Source organism: Tyto alba, unplaced genomic scaffold (genome assembly GCF_018691265.1).
Source record: "Tyto alba isolate M040663 unplaced genomic scaffold, T.alba_DEE_v4.0 Super-Scaffold_7, whole genome shotgun sequence".
NCBI lineage: Eukaryota > Metazoa > Chordata > Aves > Strigiformes > Tytonidae > Tyto > Tyto alba.
This window is the reverse complement of record NW_024881328.1, coordinates 1,901,233-1,920,590: the sequence shown is the minus strand read 5'-3', so window position 1 is coordinate 1,920,590 and position 19,358 is coordinate 1,901,233. Positions and strand designations below refer to the sequence as shown.

The 19,358-nt window shown below is 48.0% G+C and overlaps 1 long non-coding RNA gene across 3 annotated transcripts in view; it reads right to left on the bottom strand.

Annotated features, from left to right (window-relative positions):
• Positions 1 to 4,301: 4,301 nt before the first annotated feature.
• Positions 4,302 to 19,358, bottom strand: part of LOC116962719 — a 37,285-nt gene continuing 22,228 nt past the window's right edge. Inside the window, exons 2-4 of one of the 3 annotated variants that reach the window (XR_006164507.1) lie at positions 14,752 to 14,934; positions 12,209 to 12,320; positions 4,302 to 11,431 (exon numbers count right to left, since the gene is read on the bottom strand). This is a non-coding gene — a long non-coding RNA (uncharacterized LOC116962719). Of the gene's footprint in view, positions 11,432 to 11,483; positions 12,321 to 14,751; positions 14,935 to 15,487; positions 16,145 to 19,358 lie in introns of those variants that run through there. The other 2 variants (XR_004407746.2, XR_004407745.2) reach the window with 2 other exon arrangements.

Below are 19,358 nucleotides of genomic sequence, written 5' to 3'. Positions count from 1 at the left end.
CGCTGCTGTCGGTGGGAGGAAGGGGCAGCACCATGAATCCTCCTCCTCCTCGTCAGCCTCCCCCCTTGCTTGGCAGCAGAGTTGGCCTCGGCTTGGTGATGGGAGCAGGGATTTCCCACAAAGTGCAGAAGGAAAAAGGCAGTGACAATTGTTCTTCAACTCTATTGGTTGCTTAACATGAAGCATCTTTCGAAGGACTAGAAATACACTTTTTTTTTTTGTTGTTGTTCTTGTTGAAGAGAAAGCATCTTCCCTGTAGAGGATCAGCTGGTGGTGAGAGATGGGCTGAGCCACCCATCAACCCCGCCTCAGAGCAAGGCAAAAATTAAACTGTCACCCAGGCAGGCAGCACAATGGACAGAAACTGTTCAATTATCCAAGGAGCAAAATCGCAGCTTCTGAGTGCTTTAATACAGCTTAATGAGTTGTTGTTAATCCTTGATTTTAAAAAATAGAATTTTTAATCAGTCTTGGAAAGCACTTCATACCATCCCAGTAGGCTTATAGGGCAATAAAAGCATTTCTTTGCGTGTCTAAATATAAAAAGAAAAAAATTTCTGGAACTAGTTGTCATTTATTGTTCTCACTTTAATGTGGTGCAGTCCTGGTCGTGGACAGATTTGGCGATGTTTGCTCCAGGAGTGAAAATGCATTTTTCTACTAGCTTGCCCTTTCTTCCAGCTGCCACTGAAAGCCAGGAATGGTGTGTCCCTCCTCCCTCTGGGCAGCGGGGGGTGACGGGGGGGCTGGCTGGGGGGGGTGACGGGGGGGCTGGCTGGGGGGTTACTGGGGCAGCAGCATGGTCGAGCCAGCCAGGGCTTCCTTGGAACAGAGCTGATTTCACCGGGCACTTCAGCCCAGGGTCCAGGCTGGGTCCCAAGGCCAAGTTTAACCCTCGGGAGTGCAAAATTTGTATTAAGGTGTTGTGTGACGGGTGTGGGAAGCGTGGCTGCTCCTTTCACCTTCCCCTCCTGGCAGTGTTTTTTCCCTGATAGCATTGGTGAGACCCGGCCACCCTGAAATAAAGGGGTCCCCTCCTGCCCGAGCCTGCCTCGCCGTAAGGTTTTTTGCAGCAGGAAGAAGGCAAAGGCTTGCCCAGGTGCCATCTGAGCAGGGTTGGGCAGTGTCTGAAGCTTTTAAAGCTTGCTCACACACGGCACGTTCCCTCGGGTGAGACTGGGACCAGCACGGCCAGGCCCCGGGGGTTCTGCCCCGGGTGGGTGGGTGGGTGGCTTTGCCGTGGAGCCCCTGACACCCAAAGGCTGATGCTTAGCTGCACCCCAGAGCTAGGGCCAGTCCCGGGGTGAATTTGGCAAAGAGAAGCCGCGTCGCTCAGGCCAGATCGTGCCGTCTGTGCCACGGGGTCCGCCTCGAAGCGTGTTGGTGGGTGCTCATGTCCAAGGGGGGTCCTGCCCGTGTCTGGAGCCAGGCGGCCCCGTGGCACGGCCCCTTGCATTGCCACAACCCTCCCGCACAGCCCGCGTCTCGTGTGCGCGGCAGGACTGTCACCCACCATGATTTAACACCTTGAACAAATACGCTGGATATTAGCCCAGTGCGTGACTCCTGTTAGCGATGCGCCGATCCCTTTAGAGGAAGCAATCATCCCCCAAAAGCTCGGCCTCAAAGACAAGGAATAGCAAAGTAGCTGCAGAAGGGAAAATTGAGATAAAACTTGACGTGTTGGCCGGCTGCTCCCCTGCCAGGTCTGGCACAGCACGTTTCCTTTGGTCCTTTCTGTTACCAGAATATGACAAACTCACGCGGGTTCTGGTTGACGTGGGTGCCTTGCCCGGAGCTCAACACAAGCCTGAAGCAGTCGCAGACAAGAACGACGGGGTAGGGCTCACCCCCCACCTCTGGGTGCTGCATGGGACAAACGGCTTCCTGACAGCGTGTTGGGGGGGAGTGAGAAAAAGAGAGAATTTCACGGGTCAAACCCTTCAGTGCATCGCCGCCGCCCGCGATTACAGCTCCCAGAAGAGCGGTAACTCGGTCGTGCCGTGTTAGCTCCAGAGCCTTTATGGTGTATAAAAGGGCAGGAGGGGCATCTGCCTTCCCCAGTTGTCCCGTGTCCCCAGCTCCCGCCCTGGGCCTCTGCCTGGGCAACGGGATTGTATCTGAAAATTAGTTTTACGTGGCAAACGCCTGCCGGGTTGGCTCGCGGGCACAGCCGGTCGGCGGTGACTGATGGGGGCAGCGGCTTCCTCCTCAACGTGGCTGTGAAGATGCCTGACCCGACCTTCCCTTTCCTCTAAAACTTGCCAAATTGTTTTTCCTGCTGGATACTAGCTCCCCTCCAAAATGGGGGGGACCTCTGCGTTTGAGCAGTGCCTGTCCTCTCCACCCCCCCCCCCGGGGACTGTGGGTCATGCAGAAGGTTTTGTGTCGGCTCCTTGCAGCTGCGTGGGACCCCCCTGAGTTGCCGATGAAGCACAGCCAGCCCCCACTCAACTGCCAACGAGATCAAAATGTCACTTCTGAACTGCTCTGAACCTGGTAGGATTTGGGAACGAGCTGTGTGACTCCAGGCTTGCCTCTAAATAAGAATCCTGCCTTCGAGCAGCCTTGAACCTATCGCTTTGTGATGAAGAACTTCCAAAAAAAAAAAAAAAATAAAAATTATGCAATAGAAATGTCCTTTTACAGGGATTCTTGATTCGTGTGTATGTGCAAGAAATATAAAAGCATAACAGTGTTTTCTTCCATGCTCTTACAATAAACTTGTCAACATAAAGTAAGAAATAGCTATAAAAAGGAATTGGCTGAGATGGGGACCAGAGCTGCTTCTGAACATACCTGTACTGAAGGTCTTTGCAACTCTCTTACTTTCTCTGTGTACCGCTTGGGGATTCTTTTCCTAGTGGATTTGTCCCCAGATAATATTTATTATTCTTGTCATAACCAGCCAAAAAGCAGAGGGGGAATATAGCTTGTTCCCGAAGCCCTTGCTTTGCCGGATGCCCGCTCCGCGTGCCAGCCTGCAGCTCAGCTCTGTCCTGGTATTTACAGCCTTTTAAATTCTGTTGCCGAAGCCTCGAGCTGACCGAGCCTGCGGAGGGAAATCCTGGGTGCCCGCCGTGCCTCGAGCATCGGTGGGTGACGCCGGGAGGTTGATGTGCTGGGGACCCCGGGGGTGCTCAGCACCCTCCCCAGCACCGCGGCTCGTCCCCTCCCACCACGCGCTTCCAGCCCCCCTGGGTCCGCACGACGCCCTTGCCCGCTACAGAGCAAACCAGAACCCTGTGCTGGTGCATTTGCTCTTGTAACTTATCTCAGTTTATTGATTACAAATATTTTTCTTTTAGTAGTCTGTGATGGCAGCATGAACTGTTTGGGTTTTTATTTTTTGTGTTGGTTTTTTTTTTTTTTTTAAAGTATTTTAATGGCAGAATTACTTAGCAAACCTTCTGTGCTTTTCCTCTAAAGACAGTGCCAGACAACAAAAATGCCATATAACACCCTGTAATCAATAGTGTAGGACAAAAGAGTAATCAATTTCTCTTATATTTACTTAATCACACAGCATTTCATGCCTGACCTTTAAGTGTTTTGGACAATATTAGATTTGCTATCTAATTATCAGTCACGTGAGTACTACTGAGTGAAAATCATGATGCTGAAGTGATCTGGTTGTCAGGAAAAAAAGCTTTCATAATTGTGTATGATACCGGTACTAGAGAAATTTTCAGGAAAAGAGACAAATATTTGGACTGAGTAGTATGAAGTTAGAGGGGGAAAGATTTTGCTACGAGAGATTTCTTATTGGCACTGTAGTATTCAGATGTATATTTTTTATTGGTACTGTAGTATTCAGATGTATATTTTTTATTGGCACTGCAGTATTCAGATGTATATTTTGTATTGGCACTGTAGTATTCAGATGTATATTTTTTCCTCTCAATTTAAAAAGATAAAAGCACTTGTGGAGCATATTTTCATAAGGCTGATGAAAGTGTGTCCAACGGGGCAGGTAAGAGGAGTGAGTGCAGGCTGACAGCGTCACGGCCACTTCTGCCCGGCCACGGTGGCGTTGATGGTGCTGCAGCCCGAGGGCTCCCCGACATCCCCGTCACCCCGCACCCCAAATCCAAATGGAAGTGGGAAAAACAGCAGTTGGGCTCTCGGGTTTCACATGAATCCAGACCGCTCTCCCAGCTCTTTCTGACTGAGTTAATATTGAAGAGGAATGGATGGGAGAAACTGGAAATGCCTGGCAGCGCCCGTGGCCTGGACCTGCCCCCCCCCCCACCTCCAGCCCCTCCGAACCCCGTGTCCTTTCTGGTCACTAATCGCTTTTTTTTAAAGTTTACAGCTTCTTTAGAGCTCTATAATACCACCGAGGGCGGTGTGTTGTTTTCTTTCTTTCCCCCCTCTCTGTATTTCTGTAGGCTGTTTGGGGGATGCGTAGGGAGCTTTTCTGTCACGCGGTGCCAGGTATCGAAGTCCTGCAAAGTCAGATTTAAACAGGCCCGAGAGCAAACGTCTTCGTGGGGGCTGCCTTCAGCGAGCGGGTGTGACAGGGGTGTTCGTACGAGCCCCGTAAAATCACACTTCAGTCCTGCAGAGAAATGCTTTAAAGCCCAGATTGGAAGAGACAGCCGCTTTGGCTGTGCTGCGGTGTACCGCCTTTAGCATCGACCCCGGGGGGGTGTCCTCAGTTCTCCTCACTGCTCACCCGAGGGCATCACGCTCTGCTGGTACCTTTTTTCCACCTTCTGGAAGTCTTTAACACCGATATTCTCAGCTCAGGCTCAAGGCTTTATGCACTTTTCTCAGGATGGCTTTTTGTGGATGCTGCCATTGCCAAGCGAGGTCAGAAAAAAAAAAAAAATTTTTTTTCCTCTCAAGGACAACTGGGAATATTATTGGTTTCTCAAAATGATTCTGCGTCTTCAGATATTTGCCTGTGATGCGCCTTCTAATGATGGACTCCACATTTACCACCTCTTACCTTACACCATTTTCCTTTTTTTTTTTTTTTTTTTTTAACGGGATGCATTGCTATTTTTGTATGTCTCTGCCTGAATCCTAAGCAGATCTGGGCCCTCCCCTGACCTGCCTCTTTCCCACACTGATGAGAATTTTTTTTTTTTCACCTCCCTTTGCCTCTCCTCTATTCCTCTGTCCTGCTCCCTCTTCTTCTCCCCCTTTCTCTCTCTTCTTCTACCACTCTTCCTCTCCGTGCTTTTGTCCTGCTCCCTCTCCTTCTTTTGTTTCATCCTCCATGTCTGTCCTGCAGCCTATTGCTGTTTTTTCCATCTCTGTCCTGAGCTGATGTCACTCTATACTCAGTTATTTTACCGCTAGCATTGCACTGAACCCCAAGCAGTCCTGTGAAGGAAAACTCCTGTAAAATATTAGATACATAAAATCTGCCAGACTTAGAAACTTTTTTTGTATGGTGTCTGTTGATGTGGCTGGGTCATAAGGGAAAACATTTTTTATTTATTTTTTTTTTTTTTCTAACCTTCCTCTGGAATGAGCCCATCCCAGGCTCTGGAGCTCAGTCCTGGTGATGCAGCTCAGACTGGAAAAAGGAGCAGCGCTTATTTTTTTTCCTTCTAAATAGAGGAGGGGGGGAAAAAAAATCCAGTAACAGTTGTGTGCTACCTCTGACAATTACCTTTCTGCACGCTGGGAAGGAAATCGGGCTCAGAATGCCCATTAAAATAACAGCAGTTCTCATGCTCAATTCCCTGTGCACTTTACTATACGCATCCCAATTTACATTCAGGCGAGCACGTTTGGAGCAGCAACAGAAGTTACATCGAGACCAGGAGTTAATAACCCATTTTTCACACCTTCCACGCTGTTTGGGATTTCTTCGCAAGCTGTGGCCAGGAGGATTTAATCTTTCTGACACTGCTCTAGCCCTAAAATGAGATCAGTTAAGGATTTTGTGATCTTCCTTATTTTCCATCAGGCTACAGTGAAAGCGTGAAAGAAGGAAATTGAAGTGGTTTGTCTGTGTTTTTGAGCTGCTGTTCTCCTGTTATGTGAGTGTTAAAAGGACCCGGCGTGTTGCTGCTTGTAGTCGGGTAGAAAATACTGATGGAGGTAACTGTTTTACTACAACCTGGGTGGGAACGTAAGGGTAAGCAAGCTCCGTGTGCGTGTCCACATATATATCTGTATATCAGTTCACACAACGATCCTGGAGCACAATAAATACCCTGCAGGAAGATATTAAATCCAAATTGCCTTTTTTTTTTTTTTTTTTCGTTGTCGTTGTTCTTAATTTTTTATAAGTGAACAAGAAAATAAATTCCATCACCAATAGCCTGAGAGAGTCTTTAATGGTTAACACTTGTCAAGCAAAGCGCCGTTCTCTTCTAAAAATATCGCTGAAGGGAAGCAAATGATGTCCCAAGCGCCCGAGACGTTAGACTTCCCAAGGGAACCTCATTTTCCAGCAGCCGTGCATACAAGTACCCAGGAAGTTTTGTTTGTAACGGCTTTGGTGTGAATTCTGTCCTCCTTGGGCACGCTGCTCAGCATCTGCAGGGTTGTCGGTCCCGGACGTTGTGCCTTATACCAACAGTTCTTGAGTTCCCATCTCCTGTGGTTGCGCCCAGCGGGTGTTTTAGCACGCCTAAAAGGTCTCACATCAGGCCACGACACATTGAAGTGGAAACTTTCTTTTCAGGCCGTTTTGTGACTCTCTCTGGAAGCGTATCTTCTTATTATCAGCTCTTCTGGAAACCTTATTTGAACATGCGGATAGCTTAAGAGGAAATGGAACCTACTTTTTTAATAAAACACAAAAAAGGGAGAAGGGAATTCTTGCTCTGTTTTGCTAAAAGATACTAAGGTCTTCTAAATACTGTAGACAAAAGCTTACGTGATGACTTAAAGTATTAGACTGACTCTGTGTGTGCAGAAGTTGTTTGTATACAAAAATGGAGTTGAGAAAAATCCCGCTTTGCTACGCCTTGGACCGACCTGCTCAGCCCTGAAGACCTCTCCCAGGCTCAGGAGGGAAAGCGATTTTCCCTTCTGCGGTGTGAAGGTTTCCTGGGGGTGGCATCAGCAAAGCCTGGCCTGAGGAGCGGAGAGGCCGAGCCCCGTTTTCTCCTCAGGCAGGAAAATCTGGGCTTTTTCAATGTCTGTTAGCTCCCGGTGGCTCACACCACGATAGCTGAGAGGAAGAGGACTGAATCAAATTTAGTATATTTAAGCAAGAATTATTCTGATGTCATCCTAATACCGTCACTGGCTTTCCGTCAGGTTCAAAATGCATTCAGAAGATCATGGGATTTCAGAGATTTGTTAGAAAGGATGATTAGGGAAAGAGACTTCTGCTATAGCTGCTCTCTCCTAGCAGGTTGTTCATTTTGGAGCTACTGTTTTGTTGGTTGTAAAATAGCTGTGCTGGAAAGCGTGGGAATGGTGGCACAATAATGCAGTAAATGAAAAAGAAGGATAACTGTAATTAAAGCATTAGAAAACAAAGAGCCTTTTGAATCATTCCAGATGTACCCAGCCCACAGCGAATCAGAGAATTTGGTTGCCTTTACCAGCTTTTGTGGAGCTTGCTGGCCATGCAGATCCCATTTTGGCAAGTCAGTGTGAAAAACTTTCGGTAGTTTTATGCCACATACTGGGTCGAGCAGGGATCCATCTCGCCATCACGTGCTGATTGAGGCTCTGAGCATCAGGCTGGCATTAGAGGTGAATCTCCTTCAATTAAAATATATGGAAAACTCTGATTTTTTATTTTTTTTTTTTTTTTTTTTTTTTTGCGTCTGTCCTGCCCTATATGTGGGAACATTTGCATTTCTGATGATGAAGGGGTGGGGATGTCTGTCTGCAGCTGACTTCTGCTTCATCATCCCTGCCTGGTTCTGCTAATGAGCTGCCCTGCCTGGGGGAAGCCAGCTTTGCTAGGTGAGAAAAGTTATTTATTCTCCTATCATGCCTCGTTCACAGTCTTTCCTGAAAAGAAATTGTCAATCACGCTTAATTGCACTAAATTAAGTGCAATTACAGAAGTGCTGCTTGCTCCAGGCTGAAATGAGTCCTGCAAAAGTGAGTTCTTGTCCTGGGATTGAAGATGAGGACACAAACCACATCCCAGCACGACCTATCAAAGCAACGCTGGATCTTGGGGTAAGCAGAAAATGGGGAAATGATTCCCACGTTTTTTTAGAGTTCTTTCACGGAAACTTTTTTTGTTGGCTACGCTACACAGCTTCTCTCGTAGAAATAAGACAAAGCCTTTGCCTAGCTAGAAATGAGACTTCAAATTCCTCGCTGATCTGTGTGACTAGTTAACAAGTGAAGTAAGATCAATCCCAGACGGTGGTCGTTTGCTTTAAGGCTCCTCCTGTCGATGACGTTAGGGGACACGTCACCTCTTCGCTGGGTTGTCCACCGCAAACATGAAACGATCGAGAAAAATGTGGAACCCGAGCAGGAAACATCGCTAATGCAAACGGATCCCCCGAGGGCTCAGGGCTGCGTGTGGGGGGACTGGAGAATCGTACAATAAAAAGGGGGTGCCCTACACGTGTGTCCGCAGGCTTGCTCTTTTGCAGACCTATAAAACACGGCACGACTGGAACCGCTGATGGTTGGAGGCGAGTTTCACACGAGCAGGGCTTTCCCCAAACGCTTACCCTCCTTCTGGACACGCAGAAGCAATCTCTTATCTCCACGCAACTTTAACCTGAAATGTTTTTCTGATTTATTGAACGGAAATAATCAAAATACTCCTTTGCACCAGGAGTCCTGGCGCCCTGGAAAGCCACAGGGCGGGCTCGGCAGTGTTTGCATCCCCGTTCCTGGGAGCCTGGGGACAAAGGGCCAGCGGTCCTTGGCTCCTGCCACGTTTAGGAAGGGTGATGCTCGGCAAGGTGGGGACGCAGAAGGTTGTGGGAGCTGCTGGAGGTGGCACAGAGGCACTGCTGGACCTCGGCCCGCGGCGGGTGCAGAGTTACTAGACAATAAATCTGTCGATTCACAGGTGAGTTGAGGTTTGCGGGCACCTCGGTGCCTCTGGTCCCACCTCTGGGTCAGGCTGCTCTGCTCTTGTCCAGGCAATTCTGGATGTCTCGGAGCCTGGAGATCCCGCATCCTCTCTGTCCCCTGCTCCCCAATCTGGCTGCCCTCCGGCTGCGCGTGAGCTCCCAAAAGCTCCAGCCAGGGCTCTGTGCCCCTTGGAGCAGAGACTGGGCCCACTGCTCCGTCCCCAGTGGGTCAGGGATTGCTGCTGGGACAGCCCTGCCATCAGGAGCACAGCAGTGACTTCTCCGGGTTTGTGTGCACCCACTTTAAATACTAATTATTGGTTCTCCTTGATGAGGGCGTCCCTTTCAGTACGTACTTGGAGACAATACCAAAGCAGCTTCTCTGGGGCCTTTCCCTTTGCTATCTTGCTGTGTTTCAATCAAAGCTCCCAGCTGAATTAAGCTGCAGGCACTGAGCTTGGAAATGCTTGTAACAATCTGCATTGTGTCCTCGCTACTTATCTTCATCCCTTCAAGCTGCAGCTATCAGTTAATTCAATCAGGATTGATTAGACAGTCAATGAATAATTAGTTAAACGATTTGTGCTGCGCACCAGAAAGCCGGATCTCTGTTGAAGGAGTCCCAGTGCTTGCCACTGTCTAAAAAATAATAAAATAAAGTGGATATCATGGCTGAGCTGAGCTCAGTTTCTGCTGCGAGTCCCCCTCTGGAGCACCTCTCGCAATTCCTGTTGCCTCTGCTGGGATATTGGGATGTGAAATCAGGAACCATCAGCTCTGGCCCTGTGGATATCGCAGCATTTTTTTGGGGAGCGTTTTGTCAGTTGTGTTCTTGAAAGTAATAAACATCCCACTACCACTTATTTAAAATTTACAATTTTACACTTGCAGCATACCGTGAAGACTATCCAGGAGCAGAAAATACCATATTCTGGAAAAGACTTTGACTTGGTTGAAACAGATCCAAGCAGAAAAAATAAAGCCCTCTAAAGCACTGCCTAGTTCAAAAAGTCTGATTGTTCTATACTGAGAAATCAGACATTTGTGGGGTGTTTTAGACTATAAATATTCATTTTCCAAGAAGATAGGAAATACTAATCCCATAAAAGAATTTACATAAAAAAGGATACTATTTTACAGAATCCACAAGCTGGGATCTGTGGTGGGTTATTGCTTGTCTCTATTTGGGAAAAAAAAAAAGAAGAAAAAAGGGACAAAGTCGACCAATTGCTGGTCCACCATTTCCAATATGGATCTTGCAAATACTCCCTTGTTTGCCACGGATATGACGGTGATTTAACGTTACCACAAAAGCAAGTTTCCATCCTGAGCTGCAGGACACAGTACAACCAGAATAAACCTGCTTTTTAAATCTCTGTTTTTGACCTGCCAGGCTTTAGAGCCGGGCAGCATGGGAGACCTCGGATGCCCGGCGCGCGCTTACAAATAATTCCCATCAAATCCCCAAATCCGGTTTTGCTGGAGATCTTGCTCCCGCAGAGCCCCGCTGGCGCGGGGAGCCTGCGACCCGGTGCACGGTTTGACCTGTTTACCCCTTGTGAACTGAGAAAATGCTGCAGCTAGCTCCCCTTCTGGCAGCCTTTAGCTTATTCGCTGCTATTATTTTAAAATATTTTTTATTTACACTTAGCAGCGTTCACAAATATTTGACACACAAGCTGTGCTGACTGACTGATTAGATCAATCTCATGTTGCTGCTGCTTTCTCCTCTCCAGATGCGTGCAGGAGCACCTGGAGCATAAATCTTTTTGGTTTGATTATACCAAATTCCCTTCCTGTGAACTAGATGTTACCACATATGTTAGAGCATCTCTCCGGCGCTTGCTGTCAGTTGGATATATGCCTGGTGCGAATTTGAGGCATGCTTTGTGTGACTGTTATTCCAATAAAACCGAGTCGCTTGGGCTTTTGGAGGAGTCGCTCACAGGTAGATAATGGGAATGTGGAGCTGAAGCAGAGGAATCTGTCCTCTGTGCTCTGGCCCAGGGCTTGTGTGGGCTTTGGTGCTGGGCTGAGGCCCTTTCTTGGTTTTGCACTTGACGCTCGCCAAGGTTTTTAGAAATTTTCTTTTCGAGTCTTGCAGTAGTTGGTATTTGGAAGAGAAAAAAATAAATTCAAATGGCAGAGCGAGGCGACTGTATGAGACGCTCGGGCTGGGCACAGATGAATGAGGAGATTGGGAGCACTGAGTGCAAGGAAGGACTTCCCCCACGTAAAGCTATTAATTCCCCAGCAGAGTAGGGCTGTACCAGTGTGATGCCCTGCCGGTGCTAATTAGCCAGGGTAATCCTCAGCACTTGATTCAGCAGTGCTAATTATTGTAGGTCCTGTGATGCAGCTGGTCTGCTCCCCTCCGGGTACCCGCGATGCTTTGGGCCTCGGTGGGTGACAGCAGTGAACCCGCTGGGAGGGCTGTGCAGAGCCTGCCAAGGTGGGATCTGTTGTGGGTGAAAGTATTAACACGTCAATGATTTAACAACAAATCAGAATTTATTAATAACTAACAGCACTTGATCGTTAACCGGTTTGAATGCGTACAAAATAATTCAGGAAAATGTTATAATTGAAAATAGCGACTTATCTATAGATTCAAAGATGACAAGATTCACTCTAACTTACTATCTGGTATCTTAAAACATATATGCGTGCACATACACAAACACAAAACATACAAACACGCACACACGAGACAAAAGTATTTGGATCCAGTAGAATGAAGTATATATCCACACGGACCAAGAGGCAGAGGAAGAGAAGCTAGCTCAAAGTAAAAGTTCCCTCCTTGAGTTTAGAGCAAACACTCCCAATGCCTTGGCTTTCCTCAATGGGCGATAATTGAGGCTCGAGTGGGTTGACTTGGCCCTGGCCTTTCCTCAGCTCTGACGCCTTAAGGGTTTTGATACCCGAGAGGCGTCCCAGCTCCGAGGAGTTCAAAGGGTCTCGCTTGGAGTGGCAATTTATAGGGTCCGAGATAAGTGACTTTCCTCATTTGTTTTTGCTCGGGGGCCCAGCTCAAACAATGAAACATTCTGGGACCTTCCAGCAGCTGCACAAGAATTTGATGAAGGTGCAACTCTACTGTTCTGATTTTGATCCCATCCCAGCCAGGGGTGTGCCAGGCTGTTGGGAGGTGATGGACTGTGATAACCATTTGGGAGTGACGGGGAGGGGCAGGAGCCAGGCTGGTTAACGCTCTGATTCACTGCAGTTCTTACCTCCCGGGGGAGGTGGGTGCCATCACACTGAGCACCCAGCAGCTCCCACTCGCCCGGCTGGATTTGCAGGCTCCCTAACCAATGGCATGTGTCAGCTGGGCTGGAAACTCACCTTTGGGGAAGAAAAGAAAAAAAAGGGCAAAAGATAAGAGAAGGCAAAGGGGACAAACCTTTCCCAAGGGCTGGCCGCCTTTTCTGCCCTCCAAACTTCATCCTGGTTTGCCTAGTCGCAGATTGGCAGCGGTTTCTCATGAAGTAGAGGATGTAATTTGAAAAACAAATTCATTTTACATTCTGGAGATGGGTTGCTTCGGGGACTGGCATGTGAGAACCTGGAGTCAGCTGAACAGCAGGTCCCGAGAGGCTTAAAAATAACCCCTAAAACCCCACCAACCGGTGTTTCCATCCAGAATTAATGTGAAAAAAAGGATTTTTTAGTATGCGGCAGCAATCGCCAGGGCAGAAGCTGATGTTATGATGGTTCAGCAATATTCATTTGTAGTCTTGCGTGCTTGGGTTGGGCAGGGTGGGCCTCCCAAGCATTTGGGGAAAAAGGAGCTTTTGGAAGAGGATGTGAGAGAGCGTTAGAGATGCTGGAGTGGCCTCTCCCAGCGTGATGGAGAGCGCGGAGGAGCACGGGATTGCTTGGGGACCTGAGGAGGGATCAGGCTGCGTTGCCCCTCGCCCGCAGCGGTGGAGCTGCCCGGGCAGGACGCATCCCGCCGCCTTCCCCGACAGCCCACGCTCCCCGGGAAAATTACAGACTGGTGCCTGGAGTTCAAACCATAATTAATTTCCCTAAGGTGAGGGGTCTCGCTGCCTTCTGGTGACGGTGTGGCAACGCGGACCACTGCTTTGGGAACCGGTGCTGCTGCCGTGCAGCCGGATCCCGAAGCGTGCATGGGGAAAAATTTTTGCATCAGGGTCGTGGAGGTGGCTCATCTCCTCCTCCAACACTGGAATGTTGAGTAGTCCCCGCTTACCAAGATCAGCAGCATCTGCACCACACAGGCATCGCGCTACGCAAGACATGTGTAAAGAAGAAAGCATCTAAAAAATAGCTTTTAAAGGAGATGGTTTCCACAATGTTGATTTTCCTTCCTTGCCTTTGTAAATTCAGAATGTATATAGAAATATTTTAAGCTGAGGAGCAGCCAGCTCCCATCAGGAAATAAACTCATGGCCCGGAACGAGGTACAAAAACTAGGGAAGATGCTCAAATAAGCAAAACATCAGACGTGGTGGAATAAATATCAAATGTGAACACAAAAAAATCTAGGACCTCAGCGTAGGATTTTCAAATGCCGATGTGCTGGTGGAACTTCAAAAACGAAACCAAGGAAGCCTCAACGTTTCAACGGAATGTTTAACGTTTAAACTGCGCGTTTCTTTCCGCCCCCCGTGCCGCCAGCTTGCTGAACGCCCAGACGAGAGCGTTCCCCCTGCCTGCGCCCAGCCGCTGTTATTTCCCCCCAAATGCGACCAAACCCCCAACCAGTCTGCCCAGAGGCGGGCGGGGGGCAGGCAGCCCCCTCCCCCTGGGCTCGCTGGCCGGGGGGAGACGTCACCCAGCCGGGTTCATCCGTTAAATCGGGTGATGGGAGGCATGAAGGGAAGGCGGGAGGGCTTATGCCCGGCGGGGGTCAAGCTTTGGAGCCTTCCTGGAGAAAAGCTGCTCACGGGAAACGCGCGTCCCTGCAGCAGCGGGGGCCAGGGCCTGGCTGCTGCCAGGAAATCGCCCGCAGATGGCTCTTAGGACTTAAAAAATAGAAATCTGCACCGGCACGAGGCACATCTGTTTTGTTAACCTTTAAGGCGGCAGTGAGCTCTGGGATAAAATTAGGCTTGCCCTGAAGTTTTAATACACGCGCTAAACTCTACGAGGAATTCTGAAACTATGCAGGAGACCTTGTCCTCCCCCCGCAAAGTACCGGGTGACATTTTCAGTACTTTCTGTTAAAACGCGGTAAAATAAAAACAATTTTCACACCTTCTTCACGACTTCCCGAAGCAACAGGCGTGAGGGGACCTAACTGGAGCAGGTCCTTTAAGATTGTGTTTAAGCAGTTATTAATTAAGCGTTCATTTGCATAGGAATGTTGATTTGTAAGTGGTTGTACTTTTAGGCTGAGCATCTCTTGGGCCCATTCTTGGTGCTGGTGGAGCCGCTTTGTTATTCGGGGGAGGGGGGGGGGGGGATACACACAGACTTTGTGACCCCGAATGCCGAGGATCTTGCCACTTTTCCCCCCCAGGAGCGCAAGCGTGGATTTAGGCAGGAGTTTGGGCGCTGAGCTGGTGCTTTAGGCACCAAAACACCCGAACCCCGCACACCGTAGCGCTCATCCTGAAAAAGCTCAGCTCCTCCAAGGGCTGCGCCGGTCCCTGCTGCAAGGCAGGATTTGGGGATGCTGTTCTGCTGCCGGGGACAAGAAAATCCCCATCCCCTCTTCTGTAGGGCAGCGTGTCCCTTCCCCGGTCTTATTTCCCCCCCTCGCAAGCTGCGTTGCTTCTTCTAATATTTACAGTGTAGAAGAAATTACCCTTTAACAGCCAGCCCGCGGCACCTGCCTGCCCGTTATTGCCTTTGTTGCTGCTCCCAGCAGCATGGAGCTCTTCGCAGTTTTTCTTGCACAAGGGCGTTCGGTCCGACCGAGCATCGCGTCGTTCAGCTCCAGGGTTTGTCCTGATGTGTCGCTACCGCTGTGCTGAATCGCTCTTTTCAGCTGTGCATGAGAAATCATAAATAGATAATTTCCATGAGAGAAGAAACGCTATTCTTACCCTCCGAGGAGATCAACAGGGCGCTCTGCAAGCCCTTCGGAACCAAGCCTTGCTGAGGAGGACTTAAACCAGGGCTCCGGAATCAGAGCACAGACCTGGAAATACCAAACCCAGGAATAAAACTTACAGCTTGGAAAAACTGAGTATTAATAACGTTCGTCCATATGTACACTGATTTCCATGGAGACAGATAAAATTTTACAGCTAGAGGCGAGTTTACACGCCTTTTGCACCTCTGCTTAACAGGCTGTGGGGCCTCACCTAGCTCTCCTGCGAGAGCCCGCTCGTCACCGAGTTGGATCCTATTTCTAAGGCCAAGTAATTAGCAATTAAAGCCCGGCAGCAAAGTAGAATTTGGTCAGTCTGGTGTTAGTCCCCGTTTCCGATCAGCGCCGGTTATCCAGCCCCGCGTAGGTAAGCTGCAGTCAAGATGAGAGTTGATTTCTTGACTTTTTTTTTTCTTTTTGTCTCTCCCACCCCCCGTGCCCGCTGTACCTGGTTGCCCAAGGATCGCTGCTTTTGAACACTTCCAGCTCTAGCTCAAGTGCAGATGTTGAGATGTGAGTTTAAGTGAGGCTTTCTGCTTGCCTGTTTTAGGGGAAAAACAATGATGCGGAGCATACGCAACTTGGTAAAGATTCAAGGCCAGCGCTGTTAGTACGTGATAAATGAGCAAAATAAACACCTTTGCGGAAATTACTTTGCAGAAGTAATTACCCTAAAATTTCCCAGCCCAGGTGAGGCTGGATCGGCTCCTTTCAGATGCAGAATTTCCTGAAGCCTTTTCCCAAATTTTTAGCCTGCAGAAAACAAGGTGTTCAATGTCAGAGGCTCCAAAACCTGCTGTGCAGGAGAGTTATTATTTAACATCCCCCCACCCCGTTCAGTGCAACAGGAACGTGGCATCTTCGGTAAAATGGAGAAAAGGAGCCTGATGTTCACCCTAACGAATGGGGTATTTCTGAAAGTGGAAGGCAGGTATTCTGAAAATAGATCTGTCCTTGGGGGTGCTCGGCTGTCATCTCTGCAAAAGGGTTAAAGGACATGTCGAGGGCAAACACGGGGGTGTCTGGGGGGGCTTTGAGGTGCTGGTGCCCCCCCAGCCATCACCCCAGGGACCCCCCGAACCCGCCGTGGCTCTCTGCCCTGCCTGCCGCTTGTCCCCTTCTCCCTCCCTTTTTGGTCTAAATCTCCCCCTATTCTATACTTAACCTGCTTGCCTGAAAACAAATGAGGGACAAGTGATTTATTTGGATATGGACACTCAGACAGTGAATGGGTGGTTTTAATTTTAAATTCATATACAAAGAAGGACATGCACGAGAGAGCGTAACCTAAATTTTAATTATGTAACTGCCGTCCTCCGAACAAGCAGTTGGAGCCAGAGAATGAATAGTCCGAGTTACTTCATCTTCTTAATTAACATTAAAAATGTATTTTTATTAAGAGTCACTTTAAAGGTTGACTTTAAAATAGGTTCTGCCATTTGCTATCATTTTTCAAACAATACGGTAAAATTGCAGCAGCTCAAGCCCTTCCAGCTTGCGCATGAAAAACTCCATTGTTTAATGTTGCTGTGTCTTAATTCAATTGTCATTTTTAATATGCCTTTTGAAGCTACGAGCAGTTGTTCTTTGCACGGCAGGTCCCACAGTTAGGTTGCACTTGCTTGCGAAAAGTTAAAAGGGAAGGTTATTTGGCACATTTAAGTTTTTTGCCACTTCCTGGCAGTTTCTAATTCCAGCAAAACATTGATCGTTGGGTTATATTCTTCAAAATTATCTTAGGGTTGTTTGTCCCCACAGCTGAGAGTGGTTTAAGTTCTATCTGTACAGAACTAGTACAATTAATTGTGCGTTTGTGCTTCTAAAGAATGATATACTGTTGTTTGGAACAAATAGTGTCCCGAGTGCACAGTTAGGTTCCTGGTTTTTCCAGCGCTTTATCCAAATGCTCGTGCAACGCTGGCGACATGCACAGAAAGCGAGGGGAAAAGAGTACTGCACAGCCCAAAGCCAAACAACTGAAATTGCAAAAATATAGTCAGTCGATACAAATGTTAAAGCAAAAAAAAAAAAAGATCAGAGAGCAGAGCCCGGCACCCAGGACTGGGCAAGCGGAGCCTGCGAAACCGCCGCTTATTACCTCCCGCCTTCCAAAGACGGGGATTGATCTGAGTTGTCCCAAGAGCTGCAGCTGATGGAGAGCGGGCAGCCCCGCAGCAGTACGTTTTCAAGAGCAGAGAGAAAAGGTCAAATTGTACCTGGGGCCCAAATTTCTGCAACCGCAGCGTGCGGCCATTGGCAGCCTTTCACCAAAAACGGCATTATTGCCTGTCAGAACTCTGCTTGGCCTGAGAGAAACCAGCATAATAATAAAAAAAAAAATATTTAATTTCACGTATTTCAGTCACTCTGCTTTCCCTTCCACCCCATTCTCCCCGCTTCTGTGGCATAAAACCCCATTTCTTCCCTTAGAAGAGACAGAAGCAGAGGACCCTTTTGTCTCTCAATTCTTAAGTGCTAATTACACTGGATCTCTTTGCCTTTCACCTCTTCTTTTGTTTTGTTTTGCATACGGTATCTGGATGCAGAAGACTTGTGCACAGCTCTACAGATGTGCTTATGCTCGGCAACAGTAATTATAACTTGGTTATGGCTCAGAGAACAAGCTCATTGCGGGGTAATAGCTCATTTTAATTATTAGCTGCCACGAAGCAGCGGCGGTGCCGGTGCCAGGTGAGGAGGCCGAGCGCCAGTGCCAAACCAGTAGCTTCTAGCAGAAATACTGGGGCTGTGACAGGGCTTTCCCATCACCTTCAGAGCCTTCACCTTTCTGCTGAAGAACCAGCGAGCTGTGGTTTAGTGCAAGGCTCTGCGCCAGGGGCAGGATGAAACACATCGGAGGGGAGGGGACACCCTTCCCAGCACCACCAGTGAGATCCGTGCCTCAAACTGGTGTGGCTGGAGGAGGCGATGCCTGCGGGCACGGTGGGCAAAGATGAGAAGGAAAACCAGCCTCATGGATCTTTGACTCCTGTGCTGTCTGAGCGCTTAATGAAAAACAGCACCATGCCCAAGACTGTTTTTTAAGGTCCTCAGAGAACAATCGCATTAAAGTAGGTCTCATAAATAATTCACCACTGCTGACTTAATGCCTTTTTTGAGCAAAGGCCAATCATCAAAACAAACATTTAGCTTCATGTGGATCAGTAAATGAAAAAAAGTCATTTCTATGACGTGTAGTATATGCTTTCATTTATAAACTGTGCTACCAAATACAACTTTCAGCGCCTCTTTCTCCACCATTGTTTAAAACATTCCATTAAAAAAATCTTTTTGTAAAAACTAACCTGCCAAGATAGAGGAAAGATCTTTAGACCTCATTATAGCTAGTTTTGTTTCCAGATTAATGAAACTTAACGCTAATGCAACAGTGATTTTACCACGGCAGCAAACGGGGTCAGGGGAGCCTTAGGACGAGGAACCGCCACGGTCCCGCGCGACCTGGGAAGAATGGGTAGCACAGATGGATTAACCTCCCCGGATTTGGACTCGAGCAAGCTCCAAATAGACGGTTTCCAAGGATCTCTGACAAGGCAGGCTCAGCGTACGTGGCGTTTCATCAGGGGGGGCTCCACAAATAGCACCAAGTCAGAGAAGATTTCACGTACCAGGTCAAGAGTAGGTGGCGCAGCGCCGTGAGCTTCAGCACCTTGCCCGGGCAAGTTTTCTCTAAGAAAAACCAATGGCAAAACCTTCGTATAGTTTTGAAGTTTTAAATCTTGTCTAGGTTTGCTCTGGCTTAATGAGAAAAACCTGCATAATCTGCTGCTTTTTCATTAATCAGTCCCTGCAAGGATTTGCATTTCTCTTGAAAATACTTTCTGGTTTATAATAAAGCTTTGTTTACAAGCAAGTCAAAGTTATCCATCCTAAACATGCTTTGTGCAAGCATTCGTAAAAATTAGATACTTCGAGTGCATTCGAAATGTATTTTTTTAAAAAGCTCTCCTTGCTGATGCATGTGAGCACGGTTCAGAATCTGCAAAACCTTCCCTGGAGCCTCCCCAGCAGAGTTCAGGTAAGTGGCATTAACCAAATCTTGGCTTTATTAGATTATCTGATCGGTAGCTGACTTCATAACACATGGTGCCATATCCCTTTTCTATATGAAAGTGAGATCTAATCTCTAAACTTTTACGGCTTTAGTGTTCAATACTCAGAGAACTCCTCTGAGTTCAGAAAAACGGGAAGGGATTTGAGGAAGCTTCTGCTTTCCTAGATGGATTCAGACTGATTTAAGTGGCTCTGTTGATCCTGCAGAAGAGTCTCTCGAACATTATTCACTCCTCTGAGAAATATGC